Here is a 17,199-nt window from a genome sequence, read left to right as displayed (position 1 = left end):
AGTCTTTAGTCTGATAGACTCTTCCATGCAACTTAAGAGCATTTAGTAGTCGGATAGTCGCCCTGCCAAACCACATTTGAAACATTTGAATTTTGACTTATCCACCATGTTTCTATTTGGCTTGGCTGCTCCAAAGTTCTTTTTGAACTTGAGCTTGGCAAATCTCCTTGAAAGAAATGGTAGGTGCTCATCAATGTCCTCCATGTCATTTTGGCTCAATGATTCTTCACTTTCTGCAGCTAGCCCCTTACCCTTATTCTCACAGACCTTTGAATTTGATTCTACAGCTTTCATCTTCACTTCCTTCTCCTTTTCCAGATCAGCAACTAGTGCAATGGATCCTCCTTTCTTCTTTCCTCTCTCCATTCTTTCATCCTGCTCTATCTCAAGCTCATAGGTCTTCAGAATGCCATACAGTCTCTCCAAAGTAAACTCCTTATAATCTTGTGAGTTTCTCAATGAGACTGTCATTGGTTTCCATTCCTTTGGAAGAGATCTGAGAAATTTCAGATTGGAGTCTTTAGTCTGATAGACTCTTCCATGCAACTTAAGAGCATTTAGTAGTTTTTGGAATCTACTAAAAATGTCAGTGAGTGACTCACTTTCTTCATTGTGAAAATGCTCATATTACTGAATCAGAAGCTGCATTTTATTTTCTCTAACTTGCTCATATTATGAATACGCATGTTGAACATGCGTATTCTTTGTAAAACACAAAGTGAATACGCATGTGCAACATGCGTGTTCTTTGTTGAATTTTAGAAGGCTGAATACGCATCCCTTCAATGCGTATTCCGTGGGTATTTGGGGCGGTTCGCGCGCATCTGGGCATTTTGGGCAGTTGATGGTGAAAACTGCTGTATTTTGGGCATTCTTTCTTTGTAGGAGTCAGTTACACATATTTTTTTTATTATTCTTTTTTTTCTTATATATTTACTTTCCCACTACAAAACTTCTCATTCATATTAAACTTTAAAATGTGTTGTTACAATTTTGAATATCTTTTAATAAAATTATTTTATTTTATTTGAATATATAATAAATTATATATGCAAAGTGATTTCCTCTTTATTTTGTGAATTATGTTGCATATTCATCATAGGTGAAAATTTTAGATATGTCCATAAAAAGCTTAAGTACTTAGTAAATTTAATAAAGTTATATATATATTTGTAAATTATTATTTATATTTTTACTATAATTTTTTTGTAGTTTAATTATTATTTTTAAGTATTTTTATATATAATTTTCATAAAATTTATATAAACTTTTTGATAATATATTTATAAAATATGTAAAAGTTTTGAATTATATATTAATATTAAGAAAATATTGTAAAATGATTAAGTTATAAAAATTAAATATATACACAGTGAGGAGATTAGTACTTTATCTCAAAATAAATAAGTGAAAATGATGGGAGAAATATGTGCAAGTAGGATAAGTGAAAATGATGGGAGAAATATGTTAGTCCCTTAACAATATAGCAAGAATTACAGAAGGGGGGTTGGATAGAATTTTTGAACCTTTTTCTCGAAATAAAAATGTTCAACTCGAATATAGATATAATGTTTTGATTAGCACAATGCGGAATAGAAACTTAATAGAATCAAAATATAAGTAATTAAAAACAAGAGTCTTTAAAAACTTTCTGGTGGATGTAAACAATTCCACCAGAGATATATATAATATATCGAGAGGACTCTGTGTGCAGGAATGCTCACAGCTGCTTACAAATTGAACTACTGAGAATACAGGAAATGCTAATGATTCTGCTTACAAAGATTTCTCTGTTTTTGTGTTTCTCAGCTATCTCAGTTATTTTTCTATTTGCTACACTCTTGGTTTATATAATACCAAGATTATAAAGTCAAAAAGACTGAACAAATATAAAAACTATCAGTCTTAAGCTTTGCTGCTTTTCGTCCTCTATTACCCAGTTAATGGGCTTCCACAGTGTGTTTGTATACATCTCGACGGCTGTGTGTCAGCTTTCACTGTTCAACTGCTGTTTGAATTCTTCATATGATCATCCGTTGACTTTCAGAACATCCGTTGATGGTTTAATTGATCATCCGTCGACTGCTATATTAAACATCCGTTGATAGTCATTTGATCATCCGTCAATGGCTTTGTTAATCATCCGTCGGTAGCTATTTTGGCACTTGACTCTATTTCACTTATGCAGAATTACAAGACATCATCTATGTACAATTAATCAACCTATTCTGCATATCTAGTTAAAGTCAATATGACTTATATGCTACTACAGATTCTATACAAAGGTGCATACATAACTGTGCTACAAACTTATTATTACATAAGCTACTCACTCGATGGATAATAAGTTAATCATCCGTCGGGACTATAATGAGTTATCCGTCGGGACTATAATTCTTATTCCAGTTGATCAAACTCAACTTTCCTTTTTCAGCAACTTTCAAATTTGCTGCTGCTGCTTTAATTAGATCTATACCATATGCAACTGTTGGCTTGGAGACAGTAATTGAAGGTACAATTACTTTGTTGATTTGTACTTGAAGTTTCTCCCCCTGAGTTGGTCCTTTCTCCCCCTTACTTGATTCTCTCTCCCCATTTTTGTTATCATCAAGTTGAGGAGTTAGGCCCTGTACTTTAGCCAGTTGTATGAGAAGATTTGTCTGAGTCTGTTGATTTTGAAGAAGGATTGCCACTGAATTCTCAATAACTTGAACTCTGTCTTCCAGTTTGGCTAGCTTCTTTTCAGAATCTGATTCTCTCCTCAGTCTCAGTAATAGATCTTGCATGGTACCATAAGGCATTACTGAATCCAGCTTCTCAGAATTATATATTTTCAAGTCAGCTATATCTCTTTTCAGTTCATCCACACTCAGATTCTGTCTTAAGTGCTGGATCTTCATGAGATGTAGAGAGTCTAGGTGAGCTCGAAGAATGGCCTTGGTACCAGCATCTGAAGTTTCCTGAAGGGCCTTTTGAATAGCCATCACTTGCTTGACCAAAGATACACCAAATTGTCCTGGTGTAGATTCCTTTGTCCATGCCCATCCAGGTAAATTTAAAACAGAACTTGGGCCTTCATCTCCCCCTAAGTTCATGCTTCCATTCAAAGAAACAGAGTCATCATCATTAGAATTTACTCCAAATTCTTCAGATGGCTCACCAGCTTGAGAAGGCATCCTATTGACAGCAGCTTTATCTCTTTGAAGAGATTCTGAGGTGTGTACTAAATTCAAAGTCTGTTCTGCCTCCACATTGCCCTGAGCATCCAACAATTGATAGGCTGACACAGGATGAGTAAAAGTGTCAGCATCCAAGGAAATGTTATCAATTTCAGCTTTGTAATGTTGCTGAAATTGTCTTTCCTTTTCAGCATCATCCACAATCATTGACTCACTAGAAATGGCTGGATCCACCCTTATTTCTCCTGTACCTGCCTTTCTCTCATAATCTCTCTTTTATTGCATCAGGGTCTCACCCTGGCTCCCCACCCTCACACCCTCACCTTCACCTACTAAGGTGGGACTCCTCTCACTCACTTTTGCCAATCCTGAATAAATGGATTGCTGAAATTCACTCTTTCCCTCTCCTTTTGCCTGGGAGCAACCCAGCCTCTCACTCAATGCACTCTCCTCTCTCAGTCCTAAGAGTGACTGTATTACCACTAAATCTTCTGTACTAGAAATAATTGAAGTTTGAAGTTGTGCAGAGACACTCGATGGATAAGTGATATCCATCGGGTGAGTGGTAAAGCTATCCGACGGATAACTGCTGTTAAACTTATCCGTCGGGATACAATCACTACTCGACGGATGAGCAATATCCATCGAGAGAGTAGAAATGAATGAGGTGGGAAGAGAAACTATTGTTGACTCTGTGTTGATTGAAGTTATTTGAGGCACAGATGTCACAATAGTATCTGAAAGAATTGGCAAGTGAGCCAACAAATCATCTAAAAGATGATGCTCACTTGCACTAGATTTTGGCTTCCCCAATAGAGTTAAAGAAGGGGAATCAGGAATTGAAGTGTTTATCATATCCACTTCCAGAGAGTTTGTTGGTGAGTATGGTGTTTCAGAGGCTTCTATTATGAGAGATTTTGGTTGTGACTCCACATTTATTGGAGCCACATCAAACTGAATTTGAGAAAGTGTAGGGACTGTGTCTTTAGCACCAGTTTGCACTGTGTGTGCCCTGTGCATCCCCAGTGGTTTTGGATTTCTTCTTTCTTGTGTAAGTTTGGGGTGAGCTTGTGTCCCTAACCCTTTTGGCATGTGCTCTTAGATGAGAGCTATGTTCAATAGCCACATCCTTTTGGGAGGATGCAGCTAGAAGTGAGCTTTTGTCCTTTTTAAGTACTGCAGTTTGTTGGGAAACTGCAGTGTGGCTAGGCTGGGATTCACTCAACTCTCCAACCTTATCCTTGGGGTTTCTTTGATGTTCACCCCTTCCCTCACCTAACTGACCCTCCTTCACACTCCCCTCTTTGGCTTTGGTGGATTTTTCAACTAGTACCTTTTGAGAGATACCAGAGGGGGTTTTCTTTGACTTGGATTTAGAAATTACAGTTGTTTTGGCAGCTTTGGTAGGCAACTGTTTGGTCATTGTCACAGTTGTCATAGCTACTCCTGAACTCAAAGGAATTGAGGAGATTGGAATAGTTGAGGGTATGGATGAACTTACCTTACTTACCTGAGGTGTCTGCATTACAGGAAAGTAGAACATTGGCACATCCCTATGATGGTTGGCTCTGTTCAAATCTGCAATGATTCTTCTCTCTTGAACCCAACAAGCTAATTTGTTGTTTGGGTTCTCAAGTACAATCTCTTGACAAAGATGGTTAGCCAATATCATGAAAAATCTAGCATAATATACATTCTTTCCCCTTTTGGCTAACTCACCTAGTTTAAAACCTAACTCATACAAGACAAGGTCACTGAAATTGTAAAATTTATCTGTAACTAGCATGTATAGCATGTTAAGCATGGAAATGTTCACAGAATCAAAATTACTGATTTTTCCAAAGAAAACTTTAGTCACAACATCACACATGAAACTCCATTCCTTCCTAAGACCTAATCTTCTAATATCACTTAGCTTAGTAGTAGGAAGTGCATAATGCATGGAATTAAGCATATTGATAATATCAGTGTCATTGTGTGGTGAAGTTACATTATCATCAGGAATTTTGAAACATGCTTTTATCACATCACTATTGATACAGAACTCATTACCTTTGATAGTTAGAGTGATGGTTTTGTCTGTAGAGTTGTAAATTGCAGTGGTCCACATCTCTTCAACAACTTCACAGAAAATTGTGGGTGATTCAAGCATGGCATAACTTAACTTGCAGTTCTTCACGAAGTCCATCATCTTGTGATAGTCTTCTGATTGCTGAATACCCTTATCGACCAAAGCAGTGAAGTTGTTCTTCTCATAAATGAACCCAGTCTGAGACATAATCTTTACTACAGGTGCCATTGTTAGAGAATGAAAGCTTGAAGAGAAGGAGAATATTTGCTTGAGAGAGAATGAAATAAAAGCAGTTGAATTTGAGAATGATAAAAGAAAATAATTAGAATGAAATAAGCTTTTATACTATCTCAAAAATAACGGATGAAAATAATAAAGAAAAGTAAATTACCCAATAATTGCCTAAAATAGACGTTTTAAAAATAAACTGTAAAAATTCCACCCATTATCCGTCGTGTAATGCTTACAAACTGTAAGTATACTCGATGGATAATGTTTAGGGAATTAACGGTTAAGATTTAGACAATTCGACGGATGAGGATAAACTGTTATCCGTCGAGTTTTAAAAGATTCCAGAAAAGTAATTGATTTTTATTTGCAAATAGTATATCGACGGATGACTCAACTCGATGGATAATGGTCATCCGTCGAGATGCAAATTCTGACTTAGCCAAAATTTCATCCATGACTAAAAATCAGCTAAATTTATGGCTACATTTCAACTTGCAAAATAACTCAGATAAATTCAAGAGTAATTAAGCATACCTAACTCACTTACCAACCTTGAAAAGGTGGATTCATCCAGTGGCTTGGTAAAGATATCTGCAAGTTGCTTCTCACTTGGAACAAAATATAACTCTATAGTACCATTCATTACATGTTCCCTTATGAAATGGTACTTGATGTCTATGTGCTTTGTCCTTGAATGTTGCACTGGATTTTCAGTGATGGAAATTGCACTTGTGTTATCACAGAAAATAGGAATCCTCTCAACTTGCAAACCATAGTCTAGCAATTGATTTTTCATCCATAAAATCTGTGCACAGCAACTGCAAGCAACAATATATTCAGCTTCAGCTGTAGAAGTAGAAACTGAATTTTGCTTTTTACTGAACCAAGACACAAGCTTGTTTCCTAGAAATTGACAAGTTCCTGTTGTGCTCTTTCTGTCAATTCTGCAACCTGCATAATCTGCATCTGAATAACCAGTTAGATCAAAACCAGAATCTTTAGGATACCAAATGCCAAGTTTTGGTGTTCCCTTGAGATATCTGAAAATTCTCTTAATAGCTATCAAGTGAGATTCTCTAGGATCAGCCTGAAATCTTGCACATAAACATGTAGCAAACATTATATCTGGCCTACTAGCTGTTAAGTACAGAAGTGAGCCAACCATGCCTCTATAGCTTGAAATATCCACAGACTTTTCAGTATTGTTTAATTCAAGCTTAGTTGCAGTGGCCATGGGAGTTTTTGCAGATGTGTAATCCATTAGATCAAACTTCTTTAAAAGATCAAAAATATATTTAGTTTGACTAATGAATATTCCATCACTAACTTGCTTAACTTGTAAACCAAGAAAGTAAGTTAGTTCTCCCATCATACTCATTTCATACTTACTTTGCATCAGTTTGGCAAACTTTTTACAAAGTTTCTCATCTGTAGAGCCAAAAATAATATCATCTACATAAATTCGAACAAGTATGCTAGAGCCATTGACATTTCTGAAAAATAAAGTTTTATCTACAGTACCTCTTGTGAAGTGATTTTCCAAAAGGAACTTTGATAAAGTGTCATACCAGGCTCTAGGTGCTTGCTTCAGTCCATAAAGTGATTTCAGTAGATAATAGACATACTCTGGAAAATTTGGATCTTCAAAGCCAGGAGGTTGACTAACATACACTTCTTCCTCCAAATCTCCATTCAGAAAGGCACTTTTGACATCCATTTGATAGACCTTTAAATTGGCATGGGCTGCATAGGCTAAGAAGATTCTGATGGATTCAAGTCTTCCAACAGGAGCAAATGTTTCATCAAAATCTATTCCTTCTTGCTGGAAATAGCCTTTAGCAACCAATCTTGCTTTGTTCCTTACTACTATGCCATTTTCATCCATCTTGTTTCTGAATACCCATTTGGTGTCTATTGGATTCTTTCCTTTAGGCTTGGGTACCAGCTTCTATACTTTATTTCTTTCAAATTGGTTTAGCTCCTCCTGCATAGCTAAAATCCAATCAGGATCTAACAAGGCTTCTTCTACCTTCTTTGGTTCTTCCTTTGGCAGAAAGATACTGTATAGACATTCTTCTTGAGTTGCTCTCCTGGTTTGAACTCTAGAAGAAACATCACCAATAATCAGTTCAAAGGGGTGATCTTTTGTCCATTTCCTTGGTTGAGGTAGATTAGCTCTAGATGAAGAGATCTCAATGTTGTCTTGATGTGTGATTGAGTTTTGATTGCTAGAAACTCCCCCTGAGTTTGAGAATCTTTGATTTAAGAAAGGGGCACTTTCTATGGGTGATCTACCTTGACTTCCTGCTCCTTTAGATAACCCGACGGATGGTGAATTTTGAGTACCGACGGATGAGGCAGGTTGTCTTCCGACGGATGAAGCATTATGTAACTCGACGGATGTTGAGTTTTATGCTTCATTGGTGGTAGATTTGTCTGCATTATCCTTAGACACTATTTCTTGATCACTCCCATCATCACTTTCATCACTGACCATCTCAATATTGTCGAATTTGAGGCTCTCATGGTAATCTCCATCTTTCAGTCCTTCAATCTTTTTATCATCAAACACAACATGCATAGATTCCACAACAATGTTGGTTCTTAGATTGTAGACTCTATATGCTTTACCAACAGCATATCCAACAAAAATTCCTTCATCTGCTTTAACATCAAACTTCCCATTTTGATCAGTTTAATTTCTCAGAATATAGCATTTAGAGCCAAAGACATGAAGAAAGTTTAGAGTTGGCTTGTTGTTCTTGAACAATTGATAAGGAGTTATGCATCTTGCTTGATTAATCAGAGAGATGTTCTGAGTGTAGCATGCAGTGTTTACAGCTTCAGCCCAGAAATATGTTGGTAATTTTGATTCTTCAAGCATTGTCCTTGCAGCTTCAATAAGTGATCCGTTCTTCCTTTCCACTACTCCATTCTGTTGTGGAGTCCTTGCTGCTGAGAACTCATGTAAGATTCCATTTTTCTCACAAAATGCTCTCATTACATAGTTCTTGAACTCAGTTCCATTATCACTCCTGATTCTTCTAACTTTGAAATCAGGATGATTGTTAACTTGCCTTATGTGATTGATGATGATTTCACTAGCCTCATCTTTAGATTTTAGGAAATATGTCCAAAAGAACTTTGAAAAATCATCTACAATTACTAGGCAAGATCTTTTCTTTGTAATTGACAATACATTGACTGGTCCAAACAGATCCATGTGAAGCAGTTGCAGAGGCTCTTCAATTGCTGAATCAAGTTTCTTCCTGAATGATGCTTTGATCTGCTTCCCTTTTTGGCAGGCATCACACAGTCCATCATTTGTAAACTCCACTAGAGGAATGCCTCTTACTAGTTCTTTCTTTACCAGCTCATTCATGGTCTTGAAGTTTAAATAGGATAGCTTCTTATGCCATAGCCAACTTTCATCTTGACTTTCTTTACTGAGAAGACAAGTTACAGATTCTGCTTTAGTTGAGTTGAAGTCAGCTAGGTACATATTTCCTCTTCTCACACCAGTGAGAACCACTTTGTTGTTTTGATTATTAGTCACAACACAGGCTTCTTTGTTGAAGGTTACTGAGTTGCCTTTGTCACAAAGCTGGCTGATACTCAACAGATTGTGTTTGAGACCATCCACTAAGGCAACCTCTTCAATGATGACATTGTCCTTTGAAAGCAAGCCATATCCCACAGTATAACCTTTGCTGTCATCTCCAAAAGTAATACTTGGGCCAGCTCTCTCCTTAAACTCTGTGAGTAGGGTAGAATCACCAGTCATGTGTCTTGAACAACCACTATCCAAGTACCAAAGATTCTTTCTGTTTCCCTGCACACATCAAAATCAAATCAAGTTGATTTTGGTACCCAAGTTTCCTTGGGTCCTGCCTTATTAGCTTTCTTCTTCTGTTTCTTAGGTTTTATCTCATTTGACTTAGGAATTTCAGATTCTTCCTTAGTCAATTGGGTTGTACCTTTGAAACCACTAAATGCAACAGAATTATCATGCATGTTATGGCTAACAGGAAATGGCATGCTTGGTGCAAACATGTTATTCCAGTAAGGCATGCCAAATGGCATTTGAGGCATATTGTATGCAGCATAATATGGATTAGGTGCAAATGGCATATTAGCAAATTGTGCATTCATATTCTGTGTAGGCATAGCATTAACAGGCATGGGAGGCATGGCATTCATGTTAGGAAATTGAGGCTGAACAGACATGGGAGTAGGCATTGCAGATTTACAATTAACAGACAAATGATTTACACTACCACACTTGACACAGATTTTTCTAGGAGCATATTTATCAGGTGTGTAGTTATTATGTTTGTTAATCCCTACTTTACCATTCCTATTGTTTTTCTTTTTAGTCTTTGTTTTTACCTCTATTTTCTCAAGTCTGTCACTTAACTGTTTGACAGTCATGTGACCAACATTAGCCTTTTTCCCTTTCTTAGCTTGACTTGACTCTCCTGAAACAAATTTCTTGGAAACAGACCCATACTTATCATTTAGCTTGATTAATTTAGCTTTGCTAATGGGTTTGCTTACAGCCGACGGATGAGGATTTTTATCATTCGACGGATAACACTTTTTGTTATCCGACGGATAGTCCTCATCATCCGTCGAGTCTACATCTGTCAGCAACCCATCTACCAAAATAGGTTCTAGTTTCTCTTTATTCTTTTTCCAGGCTTCATCACAAAATGACTCAATTCCTTGAACTTTGGTGATTTGAGCATGAACATCCCTATATGTTTTCCATGCTTTAATCACCTCTTGTTCACGCTCGAGCTGCTTCTTCATATTTTTTTCCTTTTTCAAGGACTTAGTTAATTCCTCCTTGGCAATCTTACACTTAATTTTTAGTTTCTCAAACTCAACAAACTGAGACTCAAGCACATTATTCCTCTCACTTAAAAACAAGTTGTTTTCTTTGATTTTAGCATTTTCTTTAGTAAGAGACTTAAGTGTAACACGCAAATGATACAATTCTGTAGACATGTCATTTATGGCATCATTACACTCAGCTTTAGATAAATGTGCAAGGTTTGTAGTGATTACCTGATCGCTTGAGGAACTTATCTCTGTTTCATCAGACTTGGCCATTAAGGCTAGATTGACATAGCTGACATCTTCATCTTCATCCAAACCATCTGCTGCCCAGTCATTCTCTTGTGTAATAAAAGCCCTTTCCTTTTATTTGAGTAGATCAAAGTATTTTTGCTTATAATCCACAGACTCAAACCTTTTCTTACTGGAATCTGACTTTCTACACTCATTTGTAAAATGCTCTGCCAAGCCATATTTGAAACATTTGAATTTTGACTTATCCACCATGTTTCTATTTGGCTTGGCTGCTCCAAAGTTATTTTTGAACTTGAGCTTGGCAAATCTCCTTGAAAGAAATGGTAGGTGCTCATCAATGTCCTCCATGTCATCTTGGCTCAATGATTCTTCACTTTCTGCAGCTAGCCCCTTACCCTTATTCTCACAGACCTTTGAAGTTGATTCTACAGCTTCCATCTTCACTTCCTTCTCCTTTTCCAGATCAGCAACTAGTGCAATGGATCCTCTTTTCTTCTTTCCTCTCTCCATTCTTTCATCCTCCTCTATCTCAAGCTCATAGGTCTTCAGAATGCCATACAGTCTCTCCAAAGTAAACTCCTTATAATCTTGTGAGTTTCATAATGAGACTGTCATTGGTTTCCATTCCTTTGGAAGAGATCTGAGAAATTTCAGATTGGAGTCTTTAGTCTGATAGACTCTTCCATGCAACTTAAGAGCATTTAGTAGTTTTTGGAATCTACTAAAAATGTCAGTGAGTGACTCACTTTCTTCATTGTGAAAATGCTCATATTGCTGAATCAGGAGCTGCATTTTATTTTCTCTAACTTGCTCATATTATGAATATGCATGTTGAACATGCGTATTCTTTGTAAAACACAAAGTGAATAAGCATGTACAACATGTGTGTTCTTTGTTGAATTTTAGAAGGCTGAATACGCATCCATTCAATACGTATTTCGTGGGTATTTGGGGCGGTTCGCGCGCATCTGGGCATTTTGGGCAGTTGATGGTGAAAACTGCTGTATTTTGGGCATTCTTTCTTTTTAGGAGTCAGTTACACATATTTTTTTTTATTCTTTTTTTTCTTATATATTTACTTTCCCACTACAAAACTTCTCATTCATATTAAGCTTTAAAATGTGTTGTTACAATTTTGAATATCTTTTAATAAAATTATTTTATTTTATTTGAATATATAATAAATTATATATGCAAAGTGATTTCCTCTTTATTTTGTGAATTATGTTGCATATTCATCATAGGTGAAAATTTTAGATATGTCCATAAAAAGCTTAAGTACTTAGTAAATTTAATAAAGTTATATATATTTTTGTAAATTATTATTTATATTTTTACTATAATTTTTTTATAGTTTAATTATTATTTTTAAGTATTTTTATATATAATTTTCATAAAATTTATATAAACTTTTTGATAATATATTTATAAAATATGTAAAATTTTTGAATTATATATTAATATTAAGAAAATATTGTAAAATGATTAAGTTATAAAAATTAAATATATACACAGTGAGGAGATTAGTACTTTATCTCAAAATAAATAAGTGAAAATGATGGGAGAAATATGTGCAAGTAGGATAAGTGAAAATGATGGGATAAATATGTTAGTCCCTTAACAATATACCAAAAATTACAAAAGGGGGTTGAATGGAATTCTTGAACCTTTTTCTCGAAATAAAAATGTTCAACTCGAATATAGATATAATGTTTTGATTAGCACAATGCGGAATAGAAACTTAATAGAATCAAAACATAAGTAATTAAAAACAAGAGTCTTTAAAAACTTTCTGGTGGATTTAAACAATTCCACCAGAGATATATATAATATATCGAGAGGACTCTGTGTGCAGGAATGCTCACAGCTGCTTACAAATTGAACTACTGAGAATACAGGAAATGCTAATGATTCTGCTTACAAAGATTTCTCTGTTTTTATGTTTCTCAGCTATCTCAGTTATTTTTCTATTTGCTACACTCTTGGTTTATATAATACCAAGATTACAAAGTCAAAAAGACTGAACAAATATAAAAACTATCAGTCTTAAGCTTTGCTGCTTTCGTCCTCTATTACCCAGTTAATGGGCTTCCACAGTGTGTTTGTATACATCTCGACGGCTGTGTGTCAGCTTTCACTGTTCAACTGTTGTTTGAATTCTTCATATGATCATCCGTCGACTTTCAGAACATCCGTTGATGGTTTAATTGATCATCCGTCGACTGCTATATTAAACATACGTTGATAGTCATTTGATCATCCGTCGATTGCTTTGTTAATCATCCGTCGGTAGCTATTTTGGCACTTGACTCTATTTCACTTATGCAGAATTACAAGACATCATCTATGTACAATTAATCAACCTATTCTGCATATTGATAAGTGGCATTTTATACCACTTAGAACGTCTTAAAATGGCTTAAATTGGTGTCTTGAAATCAAGTATTTTGTGTATTTGATGCGTTTTTCTAGTGTTTATGCATTTCAGGATATTAGTTGCATTTCGGAGGAGGAATCATCAAGAATAAGCCTTGGCATGTGTTCACCATTGAGAGAGGAAAAGAACGGGCAGATTACGGCGAAGAAACGGAGCAAACCTGGATTTTTTCCAGTAGGGTCCTGTGCGCCCGCGCAGCAATGCTGAGCGGCCGCACAGCAGCCTTGCGCGCCCGCGCAGAAATGCTGAGCGGCCGCGCAGGGTCGGGGAAAAAGCTGAATTATTTTAGACTTCTACTTCTGTTTGGCTTCCAACTTCTATGTAATCTGAGTTTTATGGGACTATTATATAAGTAGATTTGAGACGTTTTCATAGAGAATATGAAGGAGATTATGTTTTAGATTGTGTTTGGCGCAAGAAGCGAAGGAGATAAGGAAGAAGACCGATTTAGTACACCGCAACGAAGAGGAAGCATATATTCTTGTGATTCTTGTTTTGTTGTAACGTTGGATGCTAGTTTTCTTGCTTTGACTTATTTACTCTTGTGACGTACTCTGTTTTAATATACTTAGTTTAGTTATTATTTTCTTGTGTTGTTTATCATGATTTCATATGAACCCATGATGGCGATAAGTTCTATTATGGGCTAATCGTGATCATGGGGTTGCAACGGATTTATTATGAAATTCTTTAGTTAATTGTTTAATACTTTAGTGTGTGATGATTGCATGATATCTAGTATTGGTTGTGCGTATTCGTCTTATGTGCGTCGCGAACATATAAGATAGGGTGTTAATCTCTTGTGAAGCGACGGTGGATCTTGAGATTTAGAACTTGCCATGCTAGCATAGGTTCATGTACGTTGTGCATGATTAGTGGGTAACTCTAACAGTTTTATTTGCCCTATGTAATCAAAAGGAATAACTTGTGCTTAAATCATTGTGTTGTCAATTTCTGTAGACATATAGGAACTCAACATAATTGATGACTATTCAACTTCTATCTTAATTGTGGATGTTTGGTAGAATGGTATTAGTACAATGAAAGTTGGCTTTTATCAGTTCCGTGTTATTCGATTAATATCATCACTGTCACATGCTAAAGGTAATAACAATGGCTATAGAAGGAAGTAATAATGAAGTTGTGATCTCATGAGTGTTTTATTATTGTTAAATTGAAGTGTTAGTTAAGTGGTTAATTAAGTAGTTAATTATAGTTAATATTTAATCAACAATTTTAAGTGTTATCTTAACATTGAGAAGTAATCATACATTGGTGAGTGAGTTTAATTAGACAATAACTTAGTCTGAGTCTCTGAGGGAACGAACTAGAAAGTATTATATATTGCTTGCGAACGCGTATACTTGCGTGAATATTAGTGCATGTTTTCGCCCTAACAAGTTTTTGGCGCCACTGCCGGGGACTCGGTGTATTTGTTTAGTTTATGTACTTACCATCATTGGTCATTAGGACTCAGTGATTAGGACGTAGTAGTTAATTACTCTTTTCGGTTGTGTTTCAGGTACTTTAGCAAGCGTTTATGCAAACTCGTTCTCGTGCTCGCAAGAGGACCTTAGATACAGCTGAGAAGTTCTTGATACTCCGGAGAAGTTAGATTTTGAGGATTCGGATTCAGGAACTGAGCAGAAAGAACCAGTAAACATGGGAGATCGTATTGTTCATGCTGATCCAGCTCTTATGGATTTTTCTCGGCCTAAAATTGATGACATTCAGTCAAGCATCCTTCATCCGGCTATTCAAGCTAACACCTTTGAAATCAAGCCGGGCACTATTCAGATGGTGCAGAATTCTGTTTCTTTTGGAGGAGCGGCAACTGAAGACCCCAACATGCACATAAGGAATTTTGTCGAGATCTGCAGCACTTTTAAGTATAATGGCGTGACTGATGAGGCTATCAAGTTGAGGCTTTTTCCATTCTCACTGAGGGATAAGGCTAAAGACTGGTTACATTCTGAACCAGCTGGGTCCATCACTACGTGGCAAGATCTTGCGCAAAAGTTTCTGGTGAAGTTTTATCCAATGGCAAAGACTGCTGCTATGAGGAGTGCTCTTACTCAGTTTGCGCAGCAACCTACAGAATCTATGTGCGAGGCTTGGGAACGCTACAAGGAAATGTTGAGAAAATGTCCACATCATGGAATGCCGGATTGGATGGTAATCACTGGTTTTTATAATGGTTTGGGGGCCCAATCTCGGTCCATGCTCGATGCAGCAGCTGGAGGAGCCTTATGGGCTAAAAGCTATACTGAGGCGTATAATCTTATAGAGATAATGGCTGCAAACGAGCATCAAAAGCCAACTCAGAGGATGACGTCAGGCAAGGTCGCAGGTATTCTGGAAGTTGATGCAGCCACCGCTATTGCAGCCCAGCTCCAAGCGCTATCAATGAAGGTTGATTCTTTGGCTACGTATGGAGTTAATCAAATAGCTATGGTTTGTGAGCTTTGTGCAGGTTCTCATGCTACGGATCAGTGTTCTCTTGTCAACGAATCTGTTCAGTATGTGAATAATTATCAGCGACAACAGCAGCCTGTGCCAGCAACCTATCATCCTAACAACAGAAATCATCCAAATTTCAGCTGGGGAAATAATCAGAATGCTATTCAGCCACCATATCAGCAAGGAGTGAGTAAACAGTTTAACCCACCTGGATTCCAGCAACCACAACAGTATGCTACAAGGCAATCATATCCTCAACAGGGAAGTGCAGTTGCACCTACTAGTGCTGATTTTTGAGGAACTTAAGCTATTGTGCAAGAGTCAGGCGGTTTCTATCAAGACCTTGGAAAATCAAATCGGTCAATTAGCCAATGCAGTGCTCAATCGTCAACCTGGCACTCTTCCCAGTGACACGGAAGTACCAGGCAGGAAGGAAGCTAAAGAGAAAGTCAAGGCTATTACCTTAAGGTCTGGAAAAGTAGTTGATGCTGAAAAGGCAAAAGAAGTCGAAGCTGAAGTTAGAGATGAAGAATCTAAGCAAAAGGAGAAAGTGGTGGAACCAAAGAAGACTACTGTTGAACACACTCTGCCTGAGGCTAATACAGGGGAGAAACAGCTCTATCCTCCACCACCTTTTCCTAAGAGATTGCAGCAACAAAAGCTGGATAGACAGTTCGGGAAGTTTCTGGAGGTGTTCAAGAAACTTCACATCAATATACCTTTCGCTGAGGCTCTGGAACAAATGCCTAGTTATGCGAAGTTTATGAAGACTATTCTTTCAAGGAAGGTGAAACTGGATGACCTTGAAACCGTTGCTCTCACGGAAGAATACAGCGCTGTTCTGCAGCAAAAGTTACCACCAAAACTGAAAGATCCAGGAAGCTTCACCATTCCTTACACCATTGGCAATCTAACTTTTGACAAGTGCCTTTGTGATTTGGGAGTAAGCATTAATCTGATGCCCTTGTCGATCTTTAAAAAGCTGGATCTGCCTGATCCAAAACCCACATACATGTCGCTACAATTGGCGGACCGTTCTATTACTTACCCAAGGGGCATAGTTGAGGATGTGCTCGTCAAGGTGGATAAGCTCTTCTTTCCTGCAGATTTTGTTATTCTGGATTTTGAGGAAGATAAGAAGATTCCCATAATCTTGGGGAGGCCTTTCTTGGCTACTGGCCGTACTTTGATAGATGTGCAAAAAGGGGAACTTACTATGCGGGTCCAAGATCAGGATGTGACCTTCAACGTATTCAAGGCAATGAAATTCCCTACAGAAGATGAGGAATGCTTAAAAGTGGATGTGATTGATTCCGCAGTTACTTCGGAACTCGAGCACATGCTAATGTCTGATGCATTGGAAAAGGCCTTAGTGGGGGATTTTGACAGCGATGATGAAGATAGCAACGAGCAATTACAATATCTGAACGCTTCTCCATGGAAGCGAAAGCTCGACATACCATTTGAATCTCTTGGTACTTCTGACCTTAAGAATGCTGAAGGGAAGCTCAAACCATCAATAGAGGAAGCACCTACCTTGGAGCTCAAACCATTACCTGAACACTTGAGGTATGCTTTTTTAGGTGATTCATCTATGTTACCTGTTATTATTTCAGCTGACCTTTCAGGTAGTGAGGAAGACAAGCTCTTAAGGATTTTGAGAGAATTCAAATCGGCTATAGGATGGACCATAGCAGACATCAAGGGGATAAGTCCTTCATATTGTA

At 37.1% G+C, this 17,199-nt stretch overlaps 1 non-coding gene across 1 annotated transcript; it reads right to left on the bottom strand.

Annotated features, from left to right (window-relative positions):
- Positions 1-15,067: 15,067 nt before the first annotated feature.
- Positions 15,068-15,174, bottom strand: LOC141679716 (small nucleolar RNA R71). Its single transcript, XR_012558167.1, has one exon. It is a non-coding gene; the product is annotated as a small nucleolar RNA R71 (small nucleolar RNA).
- Positions 15,175-17,199: the final 2,025 nt, after the last annotated feature.

This window comes from Apium graveolens, chromosome 1, assembly GCF_009905375.1.
Source record: "Apium graveolens cultivar Ventura chromosome 1, ASM990537v1, whole genome shotgun sequence".
In the NCBI taxonomy this organism is placed as follows: domain Eukaryota; kingdom Viridiplantae; phylum Streptophyta; class Magnoliopsida; order Apiales; family Apiaceae; genus Apium; species Apium graveolens.
This window is presented reverse-complemented; position numbering and strand designations above follow the sequence as displayed.